Source organism: Barbus barbus (assembly GCF_936440315.1).
Source record: "Barbus barbus genome assembly, chromosome: 41".
In the NCBI taxonomy this organism is placed as follows: domain Eukaryota; kingdom Metazoa; phylum Chordata; class Actinopteri; order Cypriniformes; family Cyprinidae; genus Barbus; species Barbus barbus.
The window spans coordinates 26,730,369-26,739,018 of NC_136719.1; positions in this window are offsets into that span (position 1 = coordinate 26,730,369).

An 8,650-nucleotide genomic window follows, 5' to 3' on the forward strand; every position below is an offset into this window, starting at 1 on the left:
TTCTGACACATACATGGATGTCTCTGGGCTAAGCCCTGGATATCCACTCACCCTGGAACCGCTCCAGCATAATAATTTATAATAATCATATTAACCGTTTATATACAAGTTTCATTGATTCATTAATTGATTAGTCATTTATATTGTTTTTTTATATTATTTTTCCATTGTTTAGTCTTATGACTGTGGTTGTCTTCATGAGTAAGAGATACGAGGGGAATGTTTTATGGGAATTCAAGGTTTCAAGACGGTACGCAGCACATCGCCCGCGACGACGATCATCGTGTCAGGACCGCTTCCCACGTATCGACGAGGACACGAAAGGTTCAGTAGACTGTTTGCTTTAAACGAATGGTTATTGTCATGGTGTAAAGAACAGAAACTGCTCTTTGTTAATAATTGGAATCTTTTCTGGGAGCATCCTAGGCTTTTCCGTGCTGATGGCCTGCACCCCAGCAGAGTCGGAGCGGAACTCCTGTCGGACAACATCTCCAGGACGCTACGCTCCATCTGACTAGTAAACCAACTCTCAAATAACTGCTATGATGACTTTTGTTCTACCCACTTAAAAGATAGAAGTATCTATCCAGACGGTGTCTGTTCCCCGAATAGCGAGGTCAAAATATAAATTTAATGCAGGATCTGGAAAAAATCTGACCGTGATTAAACCAGAAAAACACAATAAATGAACAAACTATTTTTGGGCTCCTAAATATTAGATCACTCGCACCCAAAGCAGTTATTGTAAATGAAATGATCACAGATAATAATTTTGATGTACTCTGCCTGACTGAAACCTGGCTGAAACCAAATGAATATTTTGGTCTAAATGAGTCTACTCCACCAAGCTACTGTTATAAACATGAGCCCCGTCAGACTGGTCGTGGCGGCGGTGTGGCAACAATATATAGTGATATTCTCAGTGTTACTCAGAAAACAGGATACAGGAGGTTTAACTCATTCGAAATACTTCTGCTTAATGTTACACTGTTAGATATGCAAAAGAAATCTCTCCTATCTCTTGCTCTGGCTACTGTGTATAGACCGCCAGGGCCATATGCAGATTTCCTAAAAGAATTTGCAGATTTCCTCTCAGATCTACTAGTTAATGTCGATAAACTGCTAATTGTCTGAGATTTTAACATTCATGTTAATAATACAAATGATGCGTTAGGACTTGCGTTTACTGACCTAATAAACTCTTTTGGAGTCAAGCAAAACTTCACCGGACCCACTCATCGTTTTAATCATACGCTAGATTTAATTATATCGCATGGACTTGATCTTACTGATATAGATATCGTACCTCAAAGTGACGATGTTACTGATCATTTCCTTGTATCGTGCATGCTGCGTATTACTGATATTAGTTATATGGCTCCGCGTTATCGTCCGGGCAGAACTATTGTTCCAGCCACCAAAGACAGATTCACAGATAACCTTCGTGAGCTTGCACCGCCGCCTTGGGAGAATCGTGAGCGGACACCGCCTCCTCGGGGGAACTGTGCAGGGCTCTAGTGCCTGGATGTGGGACCGCCTTGGAGGCATCCCACCCGTCCATTGCCTGTCCTGAGGCCCACCCTCCCACCCCTTTGATGTTGAATGGCGCGAGGACTCACCTTCCGGAGGGGGGCGTCATGTCAGGCTTGTGTTGTGTGCTCCCTGTGTCCCAGTGTTTATGCCCATATTTGTTTTTTCCTGTTCCTGTCCTCATTTAGTCTCCATCATTAGTTCATTAGTCTTCGTCTGTGTTTAATTACTCCTCACCTGTTTCAGTTCTTCCTCGTTTCATTTCCTAGTGTTCTTAAGCCTTGTGTTTCCTTGTGTTTGTCCAGTGCTCCATGTTTCCTTGTGGCTTATATCATTAAAGATATTGTATTTTGAAGAATCTCCTATGTCTCCTTGTTCCGTGCTCCAGCGAAACGTGGCTGTGTGTGTGTATTTTTAGAGTGTGTGTGTGTGTGCACGTGTACGTGTGTGCAAGATTTCCCCTGGAGTGGTCGTCGTCTGGGTCGGTGTGCTGTGGTCGGCAGTGGTGGGATTCTGAAGAACAGCAGCTGTGGCCGTGAGATTGACAGCGCAGGCTTCGTCATACGGTAAACACATCCCATTATACCTTGCTCCTCACTGACCACAATTATGTACTCAAACAGAGTAATTTCCGTGGACCAGAAAATCCTATAGATGCACATTGAAAGAGGAACCCGAGGCTCATCCACAGACCAGAAGATCAGAGAGACTTTGAACTCTTTGTATTAAAACAGAATTCAACTGATGAGCATTCTCTTGCTTTTATTTACAGCAGCTTTGAAACATCTGCGGTCTGAATAGTTTTAACCGTTCGTGGCTGTAGTGTATTATAGTTACACGCGTGAACCTTCTCTTATCTGCTGAGGACCTCAATGTGTCATCTTCACCCAGTTGGCACAGGGTCCTTTACTGTTTCCATTAAAACTAATACAATTCCCATCATAACCAGTACATCCATTACAAATTTTGTGATGGTGTCTTTTGTTTCAGCAGGAAGTTTTGATTTTAATAATGTATTAGTACATGTTGAAATTAACTTAGTTACATTAAATGTTTAAGTGAAACCTGAACTGAAATTAATAAATGCTTTAGAAGTATTGTTAAATTTGGCGCAGCCGACTTTGGAGAGATTAGCAATAGCTAACTAGCTTTACAATTTTTTTCAAGTGCTTACACACAAAATCTTTACTTGTCACACAATTTCTGAAAGCTGACACTCAAACAACAGAAACGCACACCAAATCTACAAAAACATAATTCTCGGCCTTTGACTCTCAATTTCATAAAACACTTTTTGCAAAACACAACATACAATTCTCTATGTAACACAAAAATCTAACAGGAATTAATATTATGGCAAAGGTGTTTGCAAATGTTTGCTTTTGAGATGTTTGTGAAATTTTGGATGCAGTGCTTAATTCTGCAAGAGATGTGAGGCATTTAGCATTCTGTGTGCGCAATTTTTGGATTTGTGTGTAGAGTTTTGTAAATGTAAGCAGTTGAGAAAAATTGTAAAAGCATAGCTTTAAAAAGCAAAAGATCCCACCCTCCCTGCAAATCACTCTCCAAAGCCACGCCTCCTCCAGAACACATGACCGCGCACAGGTAGGGAAGAAGCTAACAGTGCGTTTCCACTACAGTGTCAGTGCCGCTGGCAAATTTAGTCAAATTTAGGGCAGGGCATGCCTCTAAAAACTCTGTTTACACCCTGTTTGCATTTCTTCATCTCCTTTTCACAGCGATTGGTTGTCGCCCGCTCCATATTTGCATAAAGTCGAGGAATGCCCAGACTTTTTGACGCTCTCAACGCTTTCCCTGCGCCACTTTCAATCCCATAATGCACTGCGCAAGCATTTAAGCTCAACTTCCATAGGAATGAATTGAAAACGCTCCCTGCGTGCCAAACGCACTTATGCGCGGATGGCGGTTATATCCGCAGGTGCTGCGAATATCTGTGTCGGGTGGGTAGGGTAATAAAAATGCATTCTGATTATTTGTGGGTGGGTCGCGGGTTTATAAGATAAATCATTAGGCTAATGATGCAAATATTAACTACATTTTCTAAAATATGAATGTGTTTTGAATAGGCTACAGAAATTGAATAAACTGTAAATTAACATTAAATATATTCAACAAACCGGATTCTGTTTTAATCATTCTAGGGGACTTTAATAAAGCAAATCTCTCCTGTGAACTGCCAAACTACAGACAGCATGTTACATGTCCCACCAGAGACAGTCATATATTGGATCACTGTTACACAGCAATAAAGGATCCATATCACTCTGTACCACGAGCAGCTTTAGGACTCTGTGATCAATGTTTGGTTCATCTTATACCGACCTACAGGCAGAAACTGAAATCCGCTAAACCTGTATTAAGGACTGTAAAGAGATGAACTAATGAAACAGAGCGGGTTTTACAAGCCTGTTTCTCTCTCACTGATTGGAGTGTTTTTGAAGCTGCTGCAAATGATCTGGACGAGCTCACAGAGACTGTAACATCTTATATCAGTTTCTGGGAAGATGTGTGCATTCCTACCAGGACTCATCTAACTTAAAACAACAACAAACCGTGGTTCACTACAAAACTCAGACAGCTCCGTCAGGCCAAAGAAGATGCTTACAAGAAGGGGGACAAAGTCTTGTATAAACAGGCCAAATACACACTTGAAAAGGAGATCAGAGTGGCAAAGAGGATTCAGTTCACTTCCAGCGACTCAGTATCAGTGAGGAAAGTCTGAAAGAGATCATCATCACAAGACACCATCCCCCAGCACTGTGGAGAATCAACAACTGGCAGACGACCTGAATGAGTTCTCCTGCAGGTTTGAAAAAACACCCCACACCCGCTCTGAACACCTCTCCACACAACCATTAACACCTACAGCAATCCCCCTCTCTCCCACACCTGCACTTCAGATCAGCAAAGGCGATGTGCGCCAGGTCTTCTGGAAGCAGAAAAGGAAAAAAGCACCAGGCCCAGATTGTGTTACACCAGTCTGTCTGAAATCCTGTGCTGACCAGCTGGCCCCCATCGTCACACAGATCTTCAACAGATCACTGGCGCTGTGAGAAGTCTCTTCATGCTTCAAATGCTCCACCATCATCCCCATCCCAAAGAAACCCAAAATTACAGAACAAAATGACTACAGACCTGTGGCTCTAACGTCTGTTGTCATGAAGTCATTTGAAAAACTGGTGCTGGCCCACCTGAAGGACATTACTGGACCATTGCTGGATCCTCTTCATTTTGCCTACAGAGCAAACAGGTCTGTGAACGATGCAGTCAACATGGGACTGCATTACATACTGCAACACCTGGACAGACCAGGGACTTATGTGAAGATCCTGTTTGTGGACTTCAGCTCGGCCTTTAACACTATCATTCCAGACCTCCTCCTGCCCAAACTAACTCAGCTCTCCATGCCCACCTCCGTCTGTCAGTGGATCTCCAGCTTCCTGACAGACAGGCAGCAGCTAGTGAGGCTGGGAAAATACACATCCAACACCCGTACCATCAGCACTGGAGCTCCTCAGGGCTGCGTTCTCTCCCCACTGCTCTTCTCTCTCTACACCAACGACTGCACATCTAAAGACCCCTCTGTCAAGCTCCTGAAGTTTGCAGATGACACCACAGTCATCAGCCTCATTCAGGACGGTGACGAGTCTGCTTACAGACAGGAGGTTAAGGAGCTGGCTGTCTGGTGCAGTCTTAACAACCTGGAACTTAACACGCTCAAAACTGTGGAGATGCACGTCTAAATATAAATTTTCATTTCCAGCCCTCATTAACAATTATATATCACTTATAAAAGATTACATACAAAATTAATAGTAGTTATTAAGATTAATGTGATTTTAGAATTGGTAAAATGTGCTTGGAAAATATATAATCTAATAATTATGCACACACTGTATTTTCTTTCAGATCTGATTTACATACATGAGTAACAATCTTTTATTTTGGATGCAATTAATTGTTTGACAGCACTTGTTGTGAATAATTGCAGTGCATTTCTGAATTTGGTTGTGTTGTGTGTATTTGCAGAACATGTGCTGTCAAACTGATGAAGATGTTTTCTTAATTTGCTGTTGCTTTTTCTATTTGCATGCGTTTTCTTAAATTATTTCTTAAGTTGAGCTCTCTCGACCGCCGTAGTAGTCACTGGTCACAATCCAGCAGTCATGAAGTAATGAGCAATGTTTTAATCTTAGTTAATATCATTTTTATAAATGCGCAGTGCATTTTATGATTCCTTTTTCAAAAACAATAGTTTTTGACATTTTTAGACATTTATTCACATTAGGCCTACTGCATTCAAGATTATTAAATGCTATAAACATTTTCCATTAATGTTAGCATTTTGTAAAATGTTAGGCCTACCAAATAAACATTATACACATTTACCGTGTTTTGTCAGCAGAGCTGGATGGTAACTGATTGCATGTAATTACATAATCAGATTCCAAAAATTAAGTAATTGTAATTAGATTAAATTACATTGGAAAATATTTGTAATCAAACTACAGTTACTTTTTTATTGATTACATGATTGCATATTTTTTACACAACCGCAATAATTTATTCATAATTTATTGATTCTTCCTTATTACTCTTTTTCATATTTCAAAGGTTCCTTTCTAAAATAGCCTGCCACGTATATACACTCAAAGTCTTCAGTTTTGTGAAAATTCATTCAGAGATCAGTCATTAGTCTGGTGCTTCACAGCATTTGACCACTGGATTCACAAATCATTTCAGGTTTATGTAAAAATTGAAGTGTTTCAACATTTTCATTAAACTCATAAATATGGCACAAGGTTATTCTATTTAAATCAATGCGAAAGACGAGTTGCAAAAGTAATCTAAAAGTAGTCTGATTACATTGTGTAATGTAATGGATTACGTTAGGCTTCTAACTACAATTTTGGTCATGCAGTTTGTAAACCGTAACGGATTACAATTTGTAAGTAATCGACCCAGCTCTGAATGTCTGTAATGATTAAGAGTGTTTATTTCAAACTGTGTGTCTGTAGATACAAAAATCTGGAGCAGAATCCGGATCCGTTGGTGTAGCGGGTCAGTGTGTACGGAAACGCATCCCTAGCTGTGCCCGCCTTTGCCTACACCTTCTGCACTGGAATGTCCATAAAAACTCTCAAAGTCCTCCATCCAATCAGACCTCAGCAGCCGGTGGTGTTCTTCAGACCCATTTTCATTTATTTATATGAGAGGACATTTCAGTGACGAGCAGTCAGGCCCGTAGCCAGCTATGAGGCCACCGAGGTCCGGACCTTGGAAAATGTTTCATATTCAAAAATAAAATTTGTTCTCAGAATGACTAATTTGCTGTTAAACTCCTCATATGAATGTCTGCATGACATGTAATTCAGTTTAGACAGTTTGCAAGAATTGTAGCGTCCGTGAAAATTATCGTTGCGAGACGCTGATGAAATAAACGAGTCTCTTTGAGATCCACCTATTATAAGCGTTTTAAGACTTGTCTTTTCCACTTAATTTGACACTTTAGAAAGTTAATAAAGAAGTTGCAGTTCAGGGTAATTTAATCTTATCTTGTTTGCAAAAGATATGAAATAATTTTGTTTTATTTTTTATTTTTTTTCGTTTTTAATAGCAACATCTGGCAACACTGTGATCGCCAGCACTCGAACCGACAGTAAAATCAAATAAGCCCATGGACATGGATTCGTTAAGGGAAACGCAAAAATATAATATCCGTCAGAAAAGTTATCAACGCTGTCAAAAACAGTATCTAGTTCACAGATCTGTAGAACAAATATGTTACATAATGAAATGAAATACGCAAACAAAACAGAAATCTATGCCATGTCATTCAGTATAGTTACATTTTCACAAATCATGAGCACTAGACAAAGTTATCAGCTAAATAGTAATGGTTACTAATAAAAACTATAACAGTAATATATTGTTGCATGAATAATAAACAAAAAGTCATGGGCAAAGTAGGGAAGTCGTGGCCTAATGGTTAGAGAGTCGGACTTCTAATCCAAAGGTTGCAGGTTCGAGTCTCAGATCCGGTGGGAGGACACATAAATACCACGACTGAGGTGCCCTTGAGCAAGGATAGTGTTTTTTTATTATTATTATTATTTATTTACCACTTTTGGCATGTTGACAATAATTATATCTTTGACATTCACCAGATATTTTCAGTGGACTTTCAAAATTTGAAAGTCCACCTCTAAATAAAAATGGGTGATATGAATGCATTTAAAGTAATTATAAATGCATATATAATATTATTCAATTCAATTCAAAATATAACAATTTATATTTAACATTTTGAACATTGCAATAAGAAATGGAGGAAAAATAAGTTGTTGTTTTTAAATATGAAACTAAACTCACCAGTAGATGGTGGCAAATCACTGTGTTAACGAATGAGTATTTTCTTCAGTTATTTTCCCCCAAATGGTTATATTTTTAATTATTTTTAACAATTTGTTACTCTTTGTAAAGTGCAAGATGTTACAGTCCATAACAATATAATAATTTGTGTAAAAGTGTCTTAAATCATGATTTCTTGTTGTCTGAATTAGTGTATTTTTTCCATGTATCGTGTAATCAGAATATTTTATTGTACTTTTTTTTGTAATATTTCATTAATTTTATTTATAAATAGCCTGAATAGTCATTTACGTAATACAATATTAAATTGTTTAAAAAAGAACTTTTTTCTTATAAAACATTGTTTCATAAGGAATAATAAACATGTTTTATATAAATCTAAAACACTGTTTTTTGAATATTGGTTTTCGAAGATATCAGGTGTTAATTATTGGACCAAAAACTTTAGCATGTAATAACCTAGATCACTGTCTAATACTTGATGGCTGCTCTGTAAATTCTTCTTCATCAGTTAGGAACCTAGGTGTACTTTTTGATAGCAATCTTTCCTTCGAAAAACATGTTTCTAGCATTTGTAAAACTGCATTTTTCCATCTTAAAAATATATCTAAATTACGACCTATGCTCTCAATCAGGGGCATAGATTACTCAGGGGATGTGTCCCCCCCACTAATATAATATCACGTAAATTCATCCCCGCTTTTTTTCCGGGCAAGTGTGTTGGCAT